Here is a 24,060-nt window from a genome sequence, read left to right as displayed (position 1 = left end):
TTTGATAGTGGAAAAAGCCGGGAAAGAATTCAGTTTCATGTGATACAACTCTTATGTATGTATTGTGTATCCTGACTTTTAAATGTGAACAAAAATTATGGATCAGACCAGGCACAGTAGCTCATGCCTGTAATCCTAGCACTCTGGGAGGGGGCAGGTGGATTGCCTGAGCTCACAGGTTCGAGACCAGCCTGAGCCAGGGCGAGACCCTGTCTCTGCCAGAAGTAGAAATGTCCGGCTATTATTAGAGACAGGCACCTGTAGTCCCAGCTACTTGGGAGGCTGAGGCAAGAGGATCACTTCAGCCCAAGAGCTTGAGGTTGCTATGAGCTATGATGCTATAGCACTTTACCAAGGGTGACAAAGTGAGACTCTGCCCCTCCAAAAACAAAAACAAAAAAAACAAGGATTACCGGACACCTCCAGAAAGCCCCTATCATAAAAAGGAGCAAAAGAAACAAAAAAATGCAAGTTAGAGGAATAAGACCATACAAAGAAAAAGAAGATAGAAAGTAATAATTGAGGGCAGCGCCTGGCTACGGCTGTGGCTCAGTGAGTAGAGCGCCGGCCCCATATACCGAGGGTGGCGGGTTCGAACTCGGCCCCAGCCAAACTGCAACAAAAAATAGCCGGGCGTTGTGGTGAGCGCCCCAGCTACTCGGGAGGCTGAGGCAAGAGAATCGCCTAAGCCCAGGAGTTGGAGGTTGCTGTGAGTTGTAACACCATGGCACTCGACCAAGGGTGATAAAGTGAGACTCTGTCTCTTAAAAAAATAGTAAAATAACAATTGATATAAAATGATGAGAAGCTAATACATCACTATACTAAAAAGAATACTATTTAAAAGGGGACAAAGAATAAAAAGAACTCTTAGAAATTAAAAATTTCATAGCAGAAATTAATAACTGAATAAAAGGCTGAAAGATTGGGCAGGAATCAGAAAATGAGAGAAAAGAAAATTGGAATTTCAAAAATAGAATATTCAACAACCAAGTAACAGGGGTTTGAGAGAGAGAGAACAGAAAACAGAAGGGAGGAAATCAGAGAATAAATTCTCCCCAAAGTCCCTGAAAGTAGACCCACACTAGGGAATGTCACTATGAAAATTTCATGACCCTGGGCACCAACAAGGGCCCAGATTTTCTATAAAGGATTAATAATCTTAACAGCTTGAGGTTTCTCAAGAGCAAAACAGAAAACAGATGAAGCAACCACTTCACACATAATAGGACGAGTACTACCAAAAACACCAGAAAATAAAGAGACAGTGAGGATGTAGAGAAATTAGAACCATTGTGTACTAGTGGTAGGAACTAGTAAAATGATCCACCACTGTGGAAAACAAAATGCTGGTTCCTCAAAAACCTTAAAAATAATTACCATGTGACCCAGAAATTCCACTTCTAGGTCTATACTCAAAAGAAGTAAAAGCGGGGTCTCAAAAAGATAGCTGTGTACCCCGTGCTTGTAGCAGTAACATTCTTGAAGCTAAATCCAGTGTCCATCAACAGATGAATGGGTAAGTGAACATGCTACAGGTTAGGAGTGTCAAATGCTTGGCACCAAGTGTGTTTCAGATTTCATATTTTTTCCAATTTTTGGAATATTTGCATAAACATGACAGATATCTTGAGGATAGGACTTAAGTCTAAACATGAAATCCACTTATGTTTCATTTTTGTGTATACCTTATACACATAGCCTGATGATAGTTTTATATAATATATTTAATAAATTATGTGTTTCAGTTTAATAAACTTCAACCCATCTCATGAGCTTAGGTGTGGAATTTCCACTTGTGTCACTCAATGCTCAAAAACTCCCAAATTCTGGAGCATTTTGGATTTTTAAATTGAGAATATTCAATGTGTATACACATACAATGGAATAGCATTTAGTTTTTAAATGACGAAAATTCACATGCTACAAAACTAGTCACTCGCTAGTCACAAAACAGACAAAATTATGGCTGGCGCTGAGGCTGGCAGGTTCAATCCCAGCCTGGACCAGCTAAAACAACAATTACAACTGCAACAAAAAAATAGCCAGGCTTTATGGTGGGCGCCTGTAGTCCCAGCTATTCAGGAGGCTGAGGCAAGAGAATCACTTAAACCCAAGAGTTTGAGGTTGCTGTGAGCTGTGATGACACTGCATTCTACCGAGGGCAACATAGTGAGACTATCTCAAAAAAAAAAAAAAAAAAAGAAAAAAAAAACAAAAACCAGACAAAATTGTCTTTTGATAAAAACAAAGACTGTGTAATCTCACTTAACGTAATGAAAATAGTCAAAAATCAGAGAGACACAAAGTACATTAGTGGTTGCCAGGGTCTGTGGGGAAGAAGGGAATGGAGAGTTATTATTTAATGGGTATAGAGTTTCCATTTTATAAGATAAAAGGAGTTCTGGAGACAGATAGTGGTGATGGTTATACAACACTGTGAATGTGCCCAATACTTCTGAACTGTACGTACACTTAAAAACGACTAAAATGATAAATTTGGGGGCAGTGCCTGTGGCTCAGTGAGTACGGCACCAGCCCCATATACCGAGGGTGGCGGGTTCAAACTGGCCCCAGCCAAACTGCAACAAAAAACAGCTGGGCATTGGGCGGGAGGGGGGCGCACCTGTGGTCCCAGGTACTCAGGAGGTTGAGGCAAGAGAATTGCCTAAGCCCAGGAGTTTGAGGTTGCTGCAAGCTGTGACGCTATGGCACTCTACTGAGGGTGACAAAGTGAGACTCTGTCTCTTAAAAATAAATAAATAAATAAATAAATAAATTTTGTGCGTGTCTCACCACGAAAAAATGATAATGAGGCAATGCCTAAAGAATTCTGAAGAAAAATGTAATGAACTGAATGTGATACCTCTCCATTCAGTGTGGCTGTATTCGGAAATAGTTATCAAAGTTAAAACGTGTTCATATGGGTGAGGCCTTTATTTGACAGATTAGTGTCCTTATAGGGAACACCACAGAGCTTGCTCTCTCTTTGTGTACACACATCCAAGGAAAGGCCGTGTAAAGGGGTTTGGGCCACAATCCCAAAATACACAATCATGAATGTCATTGACCCAAATCTTGAAATCTTGAAAAGCAAAAATCCCAAAAATATAATTCTGGAAAGAATAACTTTAAAAATTCATTGAAAAATATTTATTTTCATTTTTAAAGGGGATTTACTTGAGAAACTTATAAAAACATAATAGAACACTTTATAGACCAACTTCGTACAATAAAATAGGCAGTAACAACATACATATTTTTGCAACTATAAATACTCAGGTACACTAACAACAGTCCCACAAGAATAACAGTTATGAGCAGATGAACCACAATCAAAGAAAGAGGTCAAAAAGTGTAATGTATAAACACATTGACCATTCTGTTGGTAACTACATGTACCCAGCTTTATAACTGCAGTCGTCTTCCATTCTGTGATGGACAACTCACGTCTTTTGAAGAGATCTATCAAACTTCACAGTGGGTCACCACTGGATGTGCATGGCTCGCCTGCAGAGCCTTGATCTCAAGAAATGTTATTTTTCATAAATGCACATGTACAAAAAGTACGTCTCTTCCACTTACTGAGGAAGCTTTAACATTTTTATATTCATCCATTTTTATATTTTATACCCAAAGCCAACACTGTGATAATGAACTTTTGTGGAATCAAATTCGAAAAGAAATGCGTTAAATGAATTAGAACTCTCTACGAATCTATACACTATTTATACCTCCAATAATGAAAATGATTCAACGATGAAATATACAGCATAATGCATTGGCGCTATGTATGAAGGGTAGAAGTTGTATGAGACTGAATAATTTAGCAGAAGAATACTGTATTTTTCACTTGTGTTTTCACTTCTCTGTCTTTTAAACACTTGCTGTACTTGTATCTGTAAAGTGGTTATGGTCTACATTTCGTAAGTATATGATGTTCATTTGAAAGCCTAGTTATTACTCTCATAATTAAGCAACATTCTGCTTTCACAGCGCCAATAATTAGCTTTTAAATTTTTATCTTTCACCCTTAAGTAGTCTCATGCAATTAACTTAACCACAGCCTTTTTGCAAGGGAACAATTTCACAGATCTCTTCCACTGTGTAGTGAGAAACACTGTAAGAAGGAATGATATCTGACTTCCTAAATAATAAAACTGTATCTAGAGAGACAGAACCAATAAAATATGTATAGGTATGTGAGAGGGAATTATCAGGGGAATTGGCCTGCAAAATTATGGAGGCCGAGAAGCCCCATGACAGGCCATCTGCAAGCTGGAAATTCTGGGATGCCAGTACTGTGACTAAGTCCACGTCTGAAGGTCTCAGAAGCAGGGAGGCAGAAGGTCTAACTCTCACTCCATAAAAGCCTCAGGACCCAGAGGGAAGGAGGGATGTCTGATGTACATCTGGAGCCCAAAGGCTTTAAGCCTGAACTTCTCTTGTCCTAGGCAGCAGAGCAGAACTACCCCAGCTATCAGAAAGAGACCAACTCCTCTTCTGTATCTGTTCTTTCTGGGTCCCTGGTTGATTGAATAGTTCCCACTGAAGTCAAGAGCAGATGTTCCCCAGCTAGTCCACTCAGGTCCCCTGGAAACACCCTCACTGTTTCACCAGGTTTCTAAGTATTCCTCAGTCCAGCCAACACCTAAAATTAAGTCCACAAGCCTACCTCTGCTTGCACCCACATACAACTCCTTAAACTATATTTCATTTCCAATAGAGATAATAATGAGGTAAAAGGTGGCACAGTGGCTCATGTCTGTAATCCTAGCACTCTGGGAGACCAAGGCCGGTGGATTGCCTGAGATCAGGACTTCAAGATAAGCCTGAACTACAGCAAAACCCCATCTCTAAAAACTGCCAGGTGCTGTGGTGGGCACCTTTAGTCCCAGCTACTTGGGAGGCTGAGGCAAGAGAATCACTTGAGCTCAAGAGTTTGAGGTTGTTGTGAGCTGTGAAGCCATGGCACTCTACTGAGGGCAACGTAGTGAGACTCTGTCTCAAATAAATAAATAATGAAGGAATAGTTCTACCTAAGATGATGTAACTGATATAATTATCATGTGAACAATCAAAAATCACTAATCACTTACCCAGAATTATTTCGACATTTGGGAGTTTGCTCTTTAGGGATTGTGGTTTTGGGGATTTTAGACATTTGGGATTATGATCTTTAGGAATTTTGAATGAGAAAGTATTGATGGTAAAGGAGACCTTAGACAATCATTGTTCAGGAAATGAAGACACAGGATCTTAACCTGGAAAGAATTTAAGTGTTTGTATCCAGACAAAGTATGATATAAGACCCCTGAGAAAAGCTAACTAAGTGAAAAAGAAATGTTTGTTTTGAAAATTAAACATGTATAGATCATAAGGGAACCCATGAGAAATGAAAGCTTCTCCTGAAAAAATACTAAAAAATACTCCTGAAAGCTTCTGAAAAAAGCCAAAAAAAGAAGAGCTCACCCCAAATACTTAATTTCTAGGAAACCACAGTACATTCCACCACACTTGAAAGACAAAATGAACTAGCCAGGAGTCCCAACTACTCAGGAAGCTGAGGCAAGAGGATATCTTGAGCCCAAGAGTATAAGGCTGCTGTGAGCTATGCGGCCACAGGACTCTACCCAGGGATACAATGTAAGACTCTGGCTCAAAAAAAAAAAAAGACAAAATGAGAAAGGGACATACTTAGGAGAGTTAAGACTATTCAAAAACAGTGGGAATAATCGTGTTGTGTCATGGAAACTAAAGGAAGAAAAATATGGATTTGCTAATTAGTAATATGTAGTTTAATCAGTTGGTCTCATTAGATTATTTTCTCCAAGGAAATGGACTCAGAGCCTCCTCCCCCCCCAAAGAAATCAAGACAGGGCTGGGCAAGGTGGATCACACCTAAAATCCTAGGCCAAGGCGAGTGGATTGCCTGAGCTCAAGAGTTCCAGACCAGCCTGAGCTAGAGTGAGACCCTGTCTCTAAAAATAGCTGGGCATTGTGGCAGGTGCCTACAGTCCCAACTACTTGGGAGGCTGAGGCAGGAGGATTGCTTGAGCCCAAGAGTTTGAGGTTGCTGTGAGACAGGACGCCATGGCACTCTACCAAGGGCAACAAAGTCAGACTGTCGCAAAAAAGAAAAAGAGTTGAAGAGAAAAGGAGAGGGAGAGGAGGAAGAGAAATCAAGACAAGAGGAAAAAAAAGAAATGGTATATCTGCTTCTCTTCTTTTTAATACTGACGAAGACAATACAAGTGCAACACAATTATAAAACTGTAATTTAAGAATAAGGACTGGTTTAGCCTAAAATAGAATAAAGTATCAGCTAAATAGCATCCAAATGTACTTGCTTAATCGTAAAACGTGACAATAGCAAGAATGAAAATCTACCCTTAAAAATCTTTTGTGTTGGCATTATACAAGTGCTTTTTAATTCTGTCATTATTTAGCCCTATTTTATAGCTGCGGATAATAAAGCATTTACATAAATCACTCATATGAACACTAAATTTATTTAAAAACAAAACAAAACAAAGCAGGCCAAGTGCAACAGCTCATGCCTGTAATCCTAGCACTTTGAGAGGCTGAAGTAGGAGGATCGCTTGAGGCCAGGAGTTAGAGACCAGCCTGGGCAACAGTGAGACGCCTTCCATACAAAAGATTTAAAAATGAGCTAGGGGCTCAGCGCCTGTAGCTCAAGGGGCTAAGGCACCAGCCACATACACCAGAGCTGGTGGGTTTGAATCCAGCCCGGGCCTACCAAACAACAATGACAACTATAACCAAAAAATAGCCAGGTGTTGTGATGGGCGCCTGTAGTCCCAGCTACTTGGGAGGCTGAGGCAAGAGAATTGCTTAAGCCCAGGAGTTGGAGGTTGCTGTGAGCTGTGACGCCACGGCATTCTACCCAGGATGACAGCTTGAGGGGCTGTCTCAGGAAAAAAAAAAAAAAAAAAAAATGAGCTAGGAATGGTGGCTCATACTTCAGTCCCAGCTATGTTGGAAGAAAGGCAAGAGGATCATTTGAGCCCAGTTGTCAATAATCTGTTCCCTATGTTCTTACATAAATTTTTAATATAAAGACCATAATATCCCTAATATAAAACTCACAAAAGGAAACCATTCACTATTATATAACATGCAAGAAATCATTTTCCCCTTATGTCATGCACTGTACGCAACTGAAAATGTACTTTCAATTATAGACAGGTTACAGCCCAAAGCCTGGACACACACTAAAAAGGAACGCCTACTTCCCAGTAGCATCTGAGTGCCCTCTTAATGTGGATCTCAGTCCCACTGCCACGCGTGTCCTCACCTGTTCTCCAAACTACCCACGTCTAAGGCATTGGGAAGATAGTATACCTCTATGAGGGCTTATTCCCATTCTATCTTCAATGCCTAGCACATCGTGAAGAAAAAAAATATATAAAATTACGAGTACAAAAATTATCCAAAAAATTGCATAAAAACCTATAATTAGGAGAAATATGCACTACAGATAATATGACTTCTATGTTTTCAGAGGCATCTTCCAACGATTATGTATCTTATTAACTCTATCAGCTAAATTTCAGATGTACTAATTATTTTAATAAGCCAAGGCAAGAATACCAAGCCTTCTAGAACATTAATCAAAAATTGCCACAGTGATTTTTGCAAAAAGACAATTGTGTAAAGTACGAAACACCCAAGGTAAATCTATGCTACCACTTTCTAAAAGCAAGAACATGTATGTAAAGGAAGATAGGATTACATCACTGTCTGGCTGTGCACCCTAATGGATACTCAAATCACTGCAGGCATACCAAAGCCAACTAAATCTAAATTGCTATTAAAATGGAGGCCCTGTGCCCTGGCTCACGCTTGTCAACCCAGCACTTTGGGAGGTCCCATGTGAAGTGTGAGGATCACTTCAGCCCAGGAGTTCAAGACCAGCCTGGGTAAAGCCTGGCAAGAACCTGTTCCTACAAAAACTTTTTAAAAAATTAGCCACCCATGGTGGCACATGCCTGTAATGCAGCTGAGGCAGGAGGATCGTCTGAGCCCCTGAGCCCCGCAGCTGGAGGTTACAGGGAGCTATTGATCAAGCCACTGCACCCCAGTCTAGGAGATAAGAGTGAAACCTGGTAGGGGACAGGGGGAGAGGAGGAAAGGAGGTCAAAAGAAGCGGGGGCGGGGGGGAGGGGAGAGGGAAAGGAAGGAAAAAGAAAACAACCAGTTCTGCCTGTTATGACAGTAGATAAGGATGCAAAGCAATGGTGCAAAAAACCAATGACCAAGCTATATTTAGCGGGTTCAGCCAAAGTACAATCAAGCTTAATTTCATGCAGAAGCTGAAACTTCCATAATCCATACTCCAAAATTAAGACACCAAATTTTTTGTATGGCAATCCTGGAAATCAAATGAATAATACCTGAGATAAACATATCAAGACTGTTGTGGGGGCAGATGCTCACACCCGTAATTCTAGCACTCTAGGAGGCCGAGGTGGGTGGACTGTTTGAGGCCAGCCTAAGCAAGACTGAGATATCTCTACTAAAAATACAAAACCTAGCCAGGCATTGGGGCGGGCGCCTGTCTGTAAGTTCCAGCTACTGGCGAGGCTGAGGCAAGAGGATTGCCCGAACCCAAGAGTTTGAGGTTGCTGTGAACTATGATGATGCCACGGCACTCTACCTAGGGCAACAGAATGAGATTGTCTCAAAAAAAAAAAAACAAGACTGTTGTGGGATAAGGAGAATGGGGAGATGATGATCAAAAAGTACAAAGCCCCAAACAGGAGGATTAAGGGTTTTTTTTTCCCTTTTAAGATACAAGGCACAGCATGGTGAATATTGTAAATAATAATGTTTTTCATAGTTCAAAAATGTTAAGGGTAAATTTCAAGGCAGAACCCATAGCTTAGTGGGTAGGGTGCCCAGCACAGGCCAGCTAAAACAATGACAACTTCAACAACAACAACAAAAATACCCGGGGGTATTGTGGCGGGCACCTGTAGTCCCAGCTACTTAGGAGGATGAGGCAAGAGAATCACTTAAGCCCAGGAGTTTGAGGTTGCTGTGAGCTATGACACCACAGCACTCTACCAAGGGCGACAAAGTGAGATTCTGTCTCCAAAAAAAAAAAAAAAGGTTTATAAACAGTATATTGAAAAATATGCTGAGCACATGAAATTGAATGAATGTGTTCGCTGAAACCTCAAGATCGAGGATGGGATTTTTTTAAACTAGCAAAATGAGATACCTAAGACAAAAAACACCTTCATACAGGTTCTCATTACTGTCCTAATAAATAAATAAAACGTTTTTAAAAAGGCCTAGGATGCAACTATTTGTAACACTGTCCCAAGGTCTTAATGTTAAGAAATGGTCTCAGAGTTTCCTTCTAGTTTTACTTTTTCGATTTTTTTTTTTTTTTGAGACAGAGTCTCACTTTGTCACCCTTGGTAAGAGTGCTGTGGTGTCATAGCTCACAGCAACCTCAAACTCCTGGATTTAAGTGATTCTCTTGCCTCAGCCTCCCAAGAGCTGGGTCTACAGACATCCGCCACAATGCCCACCTATTTTTAGAGATGGGGTCTCACTCTGGCTCAGGCTGGTCTCAAACCTGTGAGCTCAGGCAATCCACCGTCTCAGCCTCCCAAGTCCTGGGATTATAGGTGTGAGACACTGCACCCGGCCTCTATTTTTTTTAACATTTAATTTTTATTCTACTTCGAAATAGGTCACACTCTGTTGCCCTGGCTAGAGTGCAGTGGCATGATCATAGCTCAGTATAACTTCAAATTCCTAGGCTCAAGTGATCCTCCTGCCTCAGTCTCTGGAGTAGCGGGGACTACAGATATGTGCTGTAACATTCAGCTACTTTTTAAATTTTTTGCAGAGACAGGATCTCACTGTTGCCCAGGCTGGTCTTGAATTCCTGGCCCCAAAAGACCCTCCTACCTTAGCCTCCCAAAGTGCTGGGATTATGGCATGAGCCATTGTGCCCTGCCACAAGTTTGTTCTTTTATTTGTAAAATGAGAGGCTTAGACTAAATGATTATTTAAGACTCTTCAAATCCTAAAATTCTTAATTCATATAGATCTAAAAGTTAACAAATATAAAACAAGTGAAACCAAGATACTCAAAGAGATGAAGGAAGAGAAAAAATGATAAATGCCAGTCTCAAACTTTTAAGAAATTTAGGACTTGAACTTTACCTTAGACATGAAAACAATGTAACCTAAAAATCTGTACCCTCATATTAATTTGAAATAAAAGTAAAATACAATAAAGAAATTAAGGAAATTTAAACAAGATCTTAAAGTACAAAGTCCCAGTAACAGCAAATTTAAATTTGTACAATATCCACATCCTCTGCTGGGAGACTGATTTTTCTGTTTCAGTGTGCCTACTTTATAATCACTTTTGCTTTAGTCCATGTGTAAACATGTTGCCATTTCTCCAAAGAAGGTCAAACTGCAAAGGTCACTATAGCCATGTGCAGGTAGGTACCTGGTATGACAACATACATCTCACAAAGGTTTGAACTGTCTCTCTCCACTATAAAAGCTGACCAAGATAAAGTCTTCCACACAGAATAAACCTCATTGCTACATTCACCATTGTCAGCTAGCATTAGATACTTGCCTGTTTTGTTAGTAAGTCAAACCAAGTAAAAACTGAAATAGTTATATTTTAGGTCCAGTAGGTAAACTGAGTGTGAATTCATCCCTAAAGCTTGTAAGATATGCCATTCCCACGTTTCCTGTGGTGTATAACTCAGTGCATATAGAAAACATGACAAAGTCCACTGAGAAGAATCTTATCAGGCATCTGGAGAAAGAAATGTAGACTAGGCTGGGCACAGTGGCTCACACCTGTAATCCTAACACTTTGAGAAGGCCAAGGTAAGTGGACTGCTTGAGCTCAGGAGTTTGAGACCAGCCAGAGCAAGAGTAAGACCCCCATCTCTAAAAAATAGCTGGGTGTTGGGCGGCGCCTGTGGCTCAGTCGGTAAGGCACCAGCCCCATATACCGAGGGTGGCGGGTTCAAACCCAGCCCCGGCCAAACTGCAACCAAAAAAAAAATAGCCAGGCGTTGTGGCGGGCGCCTGTAGTCCCAGCTACTTGGGAGGCTGAGGCAAGAGAATCGCGTAAGCCCAGAAGTTGGAGGTTGTTGTGAGCTGTGTGACGCCACGGCACTCTACGGAGGGCCAGTGAGACTCTGTCTCTACAAAAAAAAAAAAAAAAAAAAAAATCTGGGTGTTGTGGTGGGCACCTGTAGTCCCAGATACTTGGGAGGCTGAGGCAAGAGGATCACTGGAACCCAGGAGTCTGAGGTTGCTGTGAGCTATAATGACACCACAGCACTCTACCCAGCGTGACAGTGAGACTGTTTCCAAAAAAAAAAAGGAAAGAAAGAAAAGAAATGTAGAGTAATGACTTACACTAAACATGTTAAAAGTATGTTTGACAAGCTTAACATAAGCTCTTTTCAAAGGCACAGTTCTATTAATACATACCCTCTATGGCCTCTATCAGAGCCACTTGTTTGTTTCTCAATCTTTAGCAATTTTAGAGTTAAAAAAAAATCACTCTCAAAGAATCTGACTTACTGTATGATAGAAAGAAAAAAAAAAACAAAAACAAATCTACTTTCTTTTTTTTCAGACAGTCTCAAGCTATCACCCTGGGTAGATTGCTGTGGCGTCATAGCTCACAGTAGCCTCCAACTTGGGCTCAAGTGATCCTCTTGCCTCAGTTGTTTTTCTATTTTTAGTAGAGATCGGGGTCTCGCTTTTTTGCTCAGGCTGGTCTCGAATTCATGAGCTCAAGCAATCCACGCACCTCGCCCTCCCAGAGTGCTAGGATTATAGGCATAGTCACCGTGCCTAGAAAAATCTACTTTCCTAAAGAACATAATGCTTTAAGCTGGTATAGATTTTCCTTTATTTTTACAGCTGATTTAACCAGGCCATACTGACGACTATTTAGTTTTCAAATTTTGCTGTTATAAAAAAATGCCAGCGTTCCCAGAAGTGGAACTGCTGGACCAAAGAATGTGTGTTTCTAATTAGATGCACAGTGTCAAACGGTTCCACAGAGGTCAGGACTATCCACATTCCCACCAGCAAGGTATAGATGCCAGCTTCCCCAACACCCTGTACATAATACATTTGCTTTTCTCTTGTGAGGAAGGCTGAGCATCATTCATGTGTTTAAGAGCCATTTGTACTTCACTTTTCTGCCAACTGTCTATTTATATCCTTTGTCTATTTTTTATTTATTTATTTACTTTTTTTAAAGAGACAGAGTCTTACCATCGCCCTCGGTAGAGCGCTATGGCATCACAACTCACAGCAACCTCCAGCTCTTGGGCTTAGGCGATTCTCTTGCCTCAGCCTCCCGAGTAGCTGGGACTACAGGCGCCTGCCACAATGCCCAGCTATTTTTTTGTTGCAGTTTGGCAGGGGCCGGGTTTGAACCCACTACCATCTGTATACGGGGCCGGCACCCTACCCACTGAACCACAGGAGCCGCCCCTTTTGTCTATTTTTCTATTGGGCTGGTCTTCTTAGTGATTTACAGTGGTTACTTAAAAGAAAGAAAATAGGCCCTTTGTCTGATAGCATTCCCTCTTCAACTCATTCCAATCTGGTATCTATCTATACAACTCAACCGAAACTGCTCTTTCAAGTCACCAATCACCTCCAGATGGGGCTAAATCCAAATGAAACTTTTCTGTCCTCATCTTAACCTCACTCTCAGCAGCATTCAAAACAGCTCACCTCATTAGAACTTTCTCCTTGCCTGGCTTCTTTGTCATCTTACTCTCCTTACTTTCTCAGTGGCCACTTCTCAGTCTCCTTAGCTAGAAGGTTCCTCCTTCTCCTTCTTTTTCTAAAGGACTAATAATGTGAGGTTTCCACAGAGTACAGGCTGTGGACATTCCTATATTACATTCTCCTGTTGACCACATTTACTAGGAGTAAATTCACAATTGTTATTCATGCTGTTTCCCCAGCAACTGAAACAAAGCCAAGACTCAAACCAGGGTTTGTTGAATAAATGAAGCCATTTCCATGGGCTTTAAAATTACTTCTCTCTGGGCGGCGCCTATGGCTCAGTGAGTAAGGTGCCATACTGAGGATGGCAGGTTTGAATCCAGCCCTGGCCAAACTGCAACCAAGAAAATAACCAGGTGTTGTGGCGGGCGCCTGTAGTCTCCGCTACTTGGAGGCTGAGGCAGGAGAATCGCCTAAGCCCAGGAGTTGGAGGTTGCTATGAGCTGTGCTGCCATAGCACGCGCTACCGAGGGCAATAAAATGAGACTCTCTTTAAAAAAAAAAAAAAAATTCAGTTTGGCTCCACATTCAACCTCCAGAAACAGACCATACACAACCAAAGGAGCAACACCAGTTTGAAAGAAAAGTTTTAAAATGAGAGTACAACAAACTTTACCCCCCTCCAAAAAAGAAACATCCTCAAGATTCAACTGCTATACAGAAATAAGGTTATTAGAATACTGTGGGGAACACCACAAAACTAGAAATCCAGGTCTCCCACAAATAGCTAACTCCTACAGACTTAGAAATAGGTAGGCCTTATTTTGGATTTGCCAAAATTAGAAAACCATACAAAAAATTTACGATATTGAAACAACTGGAAATTTTAACTGTGACTAGGCATTGAATAACATAAAGCAATTGTTGTATTGTTTTTATTAAGATGTGATAATGTTCTGGCTTGGTGCCTGTAGCTCAGCAACTAGGGTGCCAGCCACATACCTTGGAGCTGATGGTTCAAACCCAGCCTGGGCCTGCCAAACAATGACAACTACAACCAAAAAAATAGCCGGGCATTGTGGCAGGCACCTGTAGTCCCAGCTACTTGGGAGGCTGAGGCAAGAGAATCGCTTAAGCCCAGGAGTCTGAGGTTGCTGTGAGCTGTGACACCCCAGTACTCTACAGAGGGTGACACAGTGAGACTGTCTCAAAAAAAAAAAAGAAAGCTGTGACAAAGTTTTAATGATTACAACAAAAAGTCCTTATCTTTGACAGATTTTTACCTTGCACCAACACATTCATAGAGGACACAAAATTATTATGTGGAGATTTTCTTCAAAATAATATAAGCATGACTGACCATAAAGGAAAACAATTAACAGAACTTCTTCCTCAGAAGCCGTGCTGACAACCCACAGCACAGGTGAAGATATTCACAACACATGTATCTGATGAAAGATCCCTACCAGGGCCGGGCAGTGGCTCACGCCTGCAACCCTCGTACTCTGGGAGGCTAAGGCGGGTGGAATGCCTGAGCCACAGATTTGAGACCAGTCTGAGCCACAGTGAGACCTCGTCTCTACAAACAGCTGGGCGTTGTGGTGAGCGCCTGTAGACCCAGATGCTTGGGAGTCTGAGGCAAGACAACTGCTTAAGCCCAGGAGTTGGAGGTTGCTGTGAGCATTCTACTAAGGGCAACAAAGTGAGACTCTGTCTGGAAAGAAAAAAAAAAGAAGATTTCTACCTACAATAAAGGAAGCCTACTGAGTACTGTTTTAAAATACATTTCAATTCAAAGCAAGATAAAGCTTCTTAAGAAGTTCACAAATCCTGGGGGTGGTGCCTGTGGCTCAGTGAGTAGGGCTCTGCCCCATATACCGAGGGGGGCGGGTTCAAACCCAGCCCCGGCTGAACTGCAACCAAAAAATAGCCGGGCGTTGTGGTGGGCACCTGTAGTCCCAGCTGCTTGGGAGGCTGAGGCAAGAGAATCGCGAAAGCCCAAGAGCTGGAGGTTGCTGTGAGTCCTGTAATGGCATGGCACTCTACCGAGGGTGGTAAAGTGAGACTCTGTCTCTACCAAAAAAAAAAAAAGTTCACAAATCCAGACACTCCTTTCAGAAAATGGAACCCAACTCCCCTCCCATTGAACTTAAGACTGAGCCATGAGTGACTCTCTTCTTACAGAAAGAACATGGCAAAATTAGACAGCTAGGACTGACACTCAGACACCCTGGGCAAAGGCTCAGATGAAAAGGACCTGAGTTCTCCCACCAACAGTCACAACTGATTTGCCAAGCATATGAAGCCACCTTAGAAAAGATCCTCCCAGCTCCACGGAGCCTTCAGAGAGTTAATCTCCCCCATGCCAGAACCAGCCAGCCATGCCACGCCCAAGTTCCTGATCCCTAGAAACAAGGAGATAAGAAATGTTAATTGCTGTTTAAAGCCACACAGTTTGAGGATAAATTACTGAGCAATCGTAAATAGAGAAGTAACACAAACAGGAAAACAAAAAGATAAAATATGAAATACTGGAGAGGGCAGAGTAAATGGAACTTAAACACTGCTAGCAAAGTAGATTCTGCCAGTTTTCCAATACTGTCTATATGCATACCCCTATGACCCAGCAATTTCGCTCCAGGTATATTTCCCAGGAGTGCCTACATATGTTGTTTACTAAGATGTAAACTTTGAAAGTTCAGAACAGCACTATTTGGAATAGCCTAAAACTAGCATCTATCCAAATACATGTATCTCCACCAAGATAATTTCATACAATGAAATTTCATCTAGCAACAATGACAAATAATCAACAGGTGCATGCAATAACATGGATAATCTCACAGATAATGCCAAGAGAAAGCAGACCTGAGAATACACTGTAAGATTCTACTTAATTTAGATCAAAACAAGGCAAAACTAATCAGTTGCTATTAGGTGTAAGAACAATGGTTGCCCCTAGGGAGCAGTTAAAGCCAAGGGGACACAAAAGGACATATGAGGGACTGATTACCTAGGTGGATTTCAGCTAGTGAAAAATTATTTAGAATATGTGTACCTTTCTGTATTTCTCTACTTTAAATCAATAGCTTTTATTTATTTATTTTTTTGAGACAGAGTCTCACTATATCACCCTTGGTAGAGTGCCATGGTGTCACAGCTCACAGCAACCTCAAACTCTTGGACTTAAGCAATTCTCTTGCCTCAGCCTCCCAAGTAGCTGGGACTATAGGCACCCACCACAATGCAGGACTATTTTTTGGTTGCAGTTGTCACTGGCAGGCCTGGGCTGGGTTCGACCTGTCAGTTCAGGTGTATGTGGCTGGTGCCCTGAGCTACAGGCACTGAACCAAATCAATAGCTTTTAAATACTAGTAACACAAGAGAGAAGTAGGAAATAGGAGAATTAAGCGGGACAAGAATGACGTCAGTTAAGCTGAATTTTGAGGAGCCAAAAAAGAAAAAGTAAGCCAGGCACAGTGGCTCATGCCTATAATCCCAGCACTTTGGGAGGCTAAGGTGGGAGGACTGCATGAGCCCAGGAGTTCAAGACCAGACCAGGGACACAGCAAGACCCCATCCCTAAAAAAAAAAAAAAAAAAAAAACAATTTTTAAAAATTAGCCAGATGTGATGTTATGTACCTGAGCTACTTGAGAGACCGAGGTGGAAGGATCATTTGAACCTAATGGTTCAAGTGCAGCCTGGGCAACATAGAGTGCCCAGGGGATAATTTGAAGAAAAGAAGAGAAATGACCAGCAAGCACATGGAAAAAAAAAGTCCAGTCTTTAGCCATCAATGAAATGCATGTCAAAACCACAATAGGATACAACGTCACACCACTAGGATGGTTACAATCAAAGAGACACATGAAAACAAGTGTTCACAGGGATGTGGAAACACTAGAGTCCTCACACACTACTGGTAGGAATGTAAAATGGTATGACCTCTTTAGAGAACAATCTGGCGGTTTCTCAAGAGAATAAACACAGGAGTACCATATGACCCAACAATTACACACACACACACACACACACGGTGTCCATAAAGTTCGTGTGTAATTTAAAATAGTTGTATGCGGGTATGTATATCCAGGAAAAACAAAAACGTATGCCCACAGAAAAATTTGTACACAAATGTTCACAGAAGCATAATTCCTAAAAGCCAAACGTTAGAAATACCCAAATATCTATCAACTGGTGAAGAAAATAGTAGTATTCTCCTTAAAAAAAGATAGTAGGCAAAAGAAATTAAGTATGGACATATGCTACAACACAAATGAATCTTCAAAACATGGCTAGGACAAATAAGCTAGCCACAATAAGACGACATATTGTACAATTCCATTTGTATGAAATGCCCAGAATAGACAAATCCATAGAAACATAAAATACGTGAGAGAGAAATGAAAAGTGACTGCTAAAGGGTAGGAGGTTTGTTTTGGGGGTAATCAAAATATTCTAAGCAACTGTGATAGTTGTACATCTCTGTGGATATTACTAAAAAACACTAAATTGTATGCTTTAAATTATATTTCAAGAAAGCTATTATAAAAGAATAATATAATCGAGATTTGCAAAAGAAGGTGCTATGAAAAAATTATTATTTATTTTTTTTGAGACAGAGCCTCAAGCTGTCACCCTGGGTAGAGTGTGGTGGCATTACAGCTCACAGCAACCTCCAAATCCTGGGCTCAAACAATTCTCCTGCCTTTCCTCCCAAGTAGCTGGGACTACAGGCACCTGCCACAACACCTGGCTATTTTTTGGTTGCATCCATCATTGTTGTTTGTCAGGCCCAGGCTGGATTAGAACCCTCCAGCTCAGGTGTATGTGGCTGGTGCATTAGCCGCTTGAGCCACAGGCACCGAGCCTGAAAAAATTATTTTTTAAGGACTTTTGCATCTGTACTTTGCTTTACTAAATGTATTTGCATTTTTATTGTTTTTGAAGTTTGGCCGGGGCCAGGTTTAAACCCGCCACCCTCCGTGTCTGGGGCCAGCGCCGTATTCACTAAGCCACAGACGATGCCCAATGTATTCATTCACATGTTTTCATTTGCTCCCCCCATGACAGTCTTACATAAGTCATAATATTTTTTACAAATAATCTGTATTACAGAGATAGTAACTGAGCCAGGTAACATACAGTTGAGAAGTGGCCAGTGAAATGCTACCCTCTTTCCACCATGCTACTACTACATGCAGAAGTATCACAACAACTCGCTATTATTTGCAAAGGACCTCAAATGCACCAGTCTGTTCTTAAACATTTTCAACCCTGGCACTTGGAAAACACTCAAATACCTGAATAAATTTAATTTATTTCTCATAACTCCATTTATAGTTAATGACACTAACTCTAAGAAGGTAATTTAATATACTGTAACAAATTTATATGATATAAAATGGGGGGGCTTCTTACAAGGACAGTTCTCAGTAATAGAGTTTGGGAGAGAATAAAACAGGCAATAAAAGAAGCAATGATATAAAGTATAGGAATTAAAACAAAAGATAAAGTCCTTTCAACATATGGAGAGGAATAAACTCAAAATACCAGTTAATCCAATGGTCAAATGATCTAACAGAGCACTCAGTCACCAAGACACCAAAATGCAAGCCAACATCTGAAAAATGCACGGCCTTTTATAAATTTTTCATAAATTTTCTTAAAGAAATTTAATTTCATTAACTAATTAATTTTCATTAATTTTCTTAATGAATCCATAAAGTATTCCCTTATATCCAGGGAAGCAGCAAACAAATCACAAATAATTAAAACTATTTAATATTGGGAGAGGAATATGGGGAAACAGGTATGTTCATCTATAATGCTGATATTCTCTATGTAAGAACCAGCTTTTTATTTTTTTGCAATTATTTCTTTTTTATTTATTTATTTATTTATTTATTTATTGGTTTTTGGTCGGGGCTAGGTTTGAACCCGCCACCTCTGGCATATGGGACCAGCGCCCTACTCCTTGAGCCACAGGCGCCGCCCAGAACCAGCTTTTTAAACAGTATTATGATATATAAGATTAATATAAATGACAGCACCTTTTGATTGGGTGATCCTATGACAAAAGAAATTTTTCAAAAAAATGGGAGAAATTATTTGTACAGAAGATAGTAATAATGACCATAAACCTTAACTACAATCTATGCATGCTGTAATATAAACATTATATGAACTATCATTTAATCTGTATAGTAACTGTTACCCCTCCCATTGTATATGAGATTAAATACCTAGTATGTCAGTATTAGGACTCCGGTCTAGAGTTTGTGCCTCTATGTTACTAGGGTCATAACTGATTCGAGGGCAGAATGAGTGTGAGGGGAGATGCCCAGTAAGCCCTGGGACTCAGTAGAAAATCAGGGCTAAAGGTAGCCATGAGCATCATTAGCACATACATGATTAAGTTCAACCATGAAAGCAGAGATTACCCAAGGAACTGTGGAAAATGAGAAAGGATAAAGAACAAAATGAGAAAGTGGCCTGGAATAAAATTCAAAGAGAGAGCCAAGAACAGTAAGAAGAAAACCAGGAAAACACAGTATCACAGAACTTGTAAATTCTACAAAGAAACTCTTCCCTGAATTTTGCTGCCAGAAAGACTTAAACACCAAACAGTACTTCGTTGTTCTTTGTTTTCATTTTTGGTTTTCTTGCAAAGGCAGGGTCTACGTTGCCCAGACTGGTCTCAAACTCCTGGGCTCAAGCAATCATCCCACCTCAGTCTCCAAAGTGTGTGTATGACCTGAACCATGAGTCACAGCCACACTTTGAAACCACAATATAGCTCACAGATGTGCTGGTGTGGACAAACTGGAACCCTACTACACTGTTGGAGAAATGTAAAATGGTGTACATTCATTATGGGAAAAAAGTAAAAGTAGGCAGTACCCGTAGCTTGGTGGGTAGGGCCTGGGCCAGCTAAAACAACAATGGCAACCGCAACAAAAACCAAAAATAGCCAGGTGTTGTGGCAGGTACCTGTAGTCCCAGCTACTTGGGAGACTGAGGCAAGAGAACTGCTTAAGTCCAAGAGTTTGAGGTTGCTGTGAGTTGTGACGGCACAGCACCCTTCTCAGGATGACAGATCGAGACTCTGTCTCAAAAAAAAAAAAAAAAAAAGTAAAAATAGATCTACGACATGATCCAACAATTCTACTTCTGGGTATATACCCAAAAGAAATGAAAGCAGGACTTTCGCAGACATTTATACACTCATGTTCATGGCAGCATTATTCACAATAGGCAAAAGGTGGAAGCAAAATAGTGGCCATTGATCAATTAATGGATAAACAAAAATGAAATATAATTCAGCCTTAAAAACAAAGGAGATCCGGACACATGCTACAACATGGAGTCTTCAAAGACACTGTACTTGAAGCCAGTCACACAGGGACAAGAACGATATGATTCCACCTGAGGTATTTGAGTAGTCAAATTTATAAAGAAAGTAGAATGTGGTTGCCAGGGACTGAGAGGGAAGGTTATTGGGGAGTTAGTGTTTAACAGGTATTGTGCTTCAGTGAGGGAAGATGAAAACCGTTCTAGAGATGGATAGTGGTGCTGGTGCACAACAACGTGAATGTACTTAAGACGAATGAACTTTGTACTGCGAAATAGTTAAAACAAAACTTCTGGTTTGCAGCCAGCATGTAAGGATCTCAGAAATGATCACTCTCTTGACAACAAGTCAAAATCTGGATGAAAAACTAAAAAATCAACAACTCTTCTTAGAACTTGAAAGGTAAGGTCACTGGGCAAACTGCTATCCCCACATTGGAGGGACAGTAAGGAAGATACCGGGAATGAGAACTTGGTAGAAGAGCAACCTCCATGGGAACCAGTGCCAGGGTAGGAAAACCTGGACTATAACTGACAAATTTCTGGATCCTCAGTGTGGACAACTATGAGAGGTAAAAACTTGGGAGGCAAACAGGCTCCCCATACTTTTGTGAGTTTTACCTCTAGGAGCTCCAGCGGGTCCTCACAGTAAATGTTGGATAAAAATCCCCTTTTGTTTCTGACAGAGGGAGAAGAAAAGGAAGCATTCTGGAATATGGCAGCGCATTCTCGTCTTACCAAGACCTGATGTCAAGAGAAACTACTTTGGCTCAGCGCCTGTAGCTCAAGCGGCTAAGGCGCCAGCCACATACACTGGAGCTGGTGGGTTCGAATCCAGCCCAGGCCTGCCAAACAACAATGACAACTACAACCAAAAAATAGCCGGGTATTGTGGTGGGCGCCTGTAGTCCCAGCTACGTGGGAGGCTGAGGCAAGAGAATAACTTAAGCCCAAGACTTTGAGGTTGCTGTGAGCTGTGACACCACAGCACTCTACGAAGGGCGACATAGTGAAACTCTGTCTCAAAAAAACAATGAATAAGCAATAGAACCAGGCTCAGGAATGGGAGAACTGTCAGACCAGGAATTTTTTAAAAACCATAATTAATATGTGAAGGACTTCAATGAAAAAGGTAGACAACATGCAAGAACAGGAGGAGCATGTAAGCAGAGAGATGAAAATTGTAAGAAACAATTAAAAAGAAATGTTATTGGGCGGCGCCTGTGGCTAAGTGAGCAGGGCGCCGGCCCCATATGCCGAGGTTGGCGGGTTCAAACCCAGCCCCGGCCAAACTGCAACAAAAAAATAGCCGGGCGTTGTGGCGGGCGCCTGTAGTCCCAGCTGCTCGGGAGGCTGAGGCAAGAGAATCGCGGAAGCCCAAGAGTTAGAGGTTGCTGTGAGCCGTGTGCCGCCACAGCACTCTACCCGAGGGCGGTACAGTGAGACTCTGTCTCTACAAAAAAAAAAAAAAAAAAGAAATGTTATTGGAAAAAAGCTGTACCAGAAATGAACAGTGCCTTTGACAGACTCACTGGAAGAGTAAACACAGATAAGTAAAGAATGTGGACTTGAAGGTATGGCAAGAGAAACAGTAACTGCAAAGAGAAAAAAAGACCAAAGAGGGGAAAAATAACAAAACAAAATATCCAAGAACTATGGGACAACTACAAAAGGTGTAATGTACGTATGATGGGAAAAGCAAAGCCAAGAATTATACCCAACTTCCCAGAAAAAATGCAAGCAAGAAGAGAGTGGGGAGTTAAAAAGAAAATAATAAGTAAAATAAAAATAAAGAGAATGAAGTGAAGTAGTACAAGGGGAAAAAAAACCCTATAATTCTGTATCTTGCAAAATTATCCTTCAAAAGTGAAAGAGGAAAAAGACTTTCATAGACAAGCAAAAATTGAAGGACTTTGTTGCCAGTAAACCTGCAAGGAAAAAATACTTGAGAGAAAAAGAAAATAATACAGGTAGGAAACTCAGAGCTACACAGACAAAAGAAGAGTACAGGAGAATGAATAAGAGAAGGTAAAATAAAAGCTTTCGTTTTTCTTATTCTTAATTCTCTAATACACAGCAGTTTGTTCAAAACAGTAATAGCAACAACATAATTATGTACGCTTCTACGTATAATGCTTAGGAAAAAGTGAGATAAATGACAGCAATGCTAAGGAAGGGAGAGTTAGAAATAATCTTTATTATTAGGTACAGGCATACTTCGGAGATATTGTGGGTTCCAGATTACAGTAATAAAATGCATACTGTAATAAAGGGAGGCACATGAATTTTTTGATTACACAGTGCATATAAAAGCTATTTTTACACTATAGTCTTTAAAGTGTGCAATAGCATTATGTCTAAAAAAACTGAGCATACCATAATTTAAAATATTTTATTGCCAAAAAATGCTAATGAAGTGAGCATATTATTGCAAAAAAGGTTCTGATAAACTTGCTCAAGGCAAGGTTGCCACTAACTCTCAGTTTGTAAAAATTAAATAAATAAAAACCAAAATCCCACTGTAATACCTGCAAAGTACAACAAAGTGAAAGGCAATGAAACAAGGTATGCTTATACATCCACTACTTACGTAGTGTTATTTGCAAGTAGACTTGGATTAGCTCTAAAGGTGCACTGCAAAGGCCACAGCAGCCCCCCCCAAAGCCGAAATAAATCAATGAATAAACAAGTTATGTGTTAAGAACAGGAGGTAAGATGGAATTAACATAAAATGATTAAAATCACAAAAGATAGAAAAAGTGTGAACAAAAATAGAAACAAAGAATAGGGATACAAAATGGAACAGGAACCAATACAGCAATTTTAATCCAATTGTATCAACCATCACATTAAAGGGCTAAATACACCAACTGAAAGACAGATTTTCAGAACGGATCAAAAAATAAGAACCAACTCTATGTTGTCTCTAAGAAGCCCACTTTAAATATAAAGACATGCAGATTAAAAATAAAGGGATGGAAAAAGATATATTATGCTACTAACACTAATCAAAAGTAAGCAGGACCAGCATTTTTTTTTTTTTTTAATTGAGACAGAATCTCACTTTGTCATCCTTGGTAGAGTGCTATGGCGTCATACCTCACAGCAACCTCAAACTCCTGGGCTCAAGCAATTGTCTTGCCTCAGCCTCCCGGGTAGCTGGGACTATAGACGCCCAGTTCAGCACCCAGCCATTTTTTTGTTTGTTTAGCAGGCCCAGGCCGGATTCAAACCTCAGAGCATGTGGCTGGCACCCTAACCACCAAGCAGAGGCACCCACTCCAGGAACAGCATTTTGAGAGGATTGAGGGCAAGATTTTAAGACCAGCCTGGGCAACATCGCAAGATTCCAGCTCTTTAAAAAAAAAAAAAAAAAAGGAAAAAAATTACTCAAGCTTGGTAGCACACACCTATTATCCCAGCAGACTGGGGAAATAAGGAAGGCAGATCACTTCAGCCCAGGAGTTTAAGGTTACAGTGAGCTATGATTGTACCTCTGCACTTCAGCCTGGGCAATAAAACAAGACCCTGTATCAAAAAATTATTTTAACATAAGGAAATTTTAAAAATGTCTTTTTTTTTGAGACAGAGTCACACTATCTTGCCCTCGATAGAGTGTCATAACATCACAGCTCACAGCAACCTCCAACTCTTGGGCTGAAGCAATTCTCTTGCCTTAGCTTCCCAAGTAGCTGGGACTACAGGTGCCCGCTACAACGCCGGCTATTTTTTTTGTTGCAGTTATCATTATTCATGTGGCCCAGGGAGGGTTCAAACCCGCCACCCTGGGTATATGTGGCTGGTACCGTAACCACTGTGCTACAGGCACTGAGCCTAAAAAATATGTTTTAAGTAAGCATATATACCTATACAATTGCAGACAGAGCAGATTTCAGAGCCAGGATATTGGGGTGAAGAGAGGTATTACATA

At 40.8% G+C, this 24,060-nt stretch overlaps 1 protein-coding gene across 7 annotated transcripts in view; it reads right to left on the bottom strand.

Annotated features, from left to right (window-relative positions):
- PPP6R3 (protein phosphatase 6 regulatory subunit 3) overlaps window positions 1-24,060 on the bottom strand; it is a 146,473-nt gene that overhangs the window by 95,736 nt on the left and 26,677 nt on the right. For 2 of the 7 annotated variants that reach the window (XM_053561213.1, XM_053561212.1), the window contains exon 2: window positions 15,084-15,179. The exons of the other annotated variants lie outside the window; for them this stretch is intronic. The gene's annotated coding sequence lies outside the window, so the exon portion shown is untranslated. The remainder of the gene's footprint in view (window positions 1-15,083; window positions 15,180-24,060) is intronic. 7 annotated transcript variants of the gene reach the window in all.

The sequence above is a fragment of the Nycticebus coucang genome, chromosome 14, assembly GCF_027406575.1.
Source record: "Nycticebus coucang isolate mNycCou1 chromosome 14, mNycCou1.pri, whole genome shotgun sequence".
In the NCBI taxonomy this organism is placed as follows: Eukaryota; Metazoa; Chordata; class Mammalia; order Primates; family Lorisidae; genus Nycticebus; species Nycticebus coucang.
The sequence above is the reverse complement of the archived record's forward strand: the minus strand, read 5'-3'. Positions and strand labels throughout refer to the sequence as shown.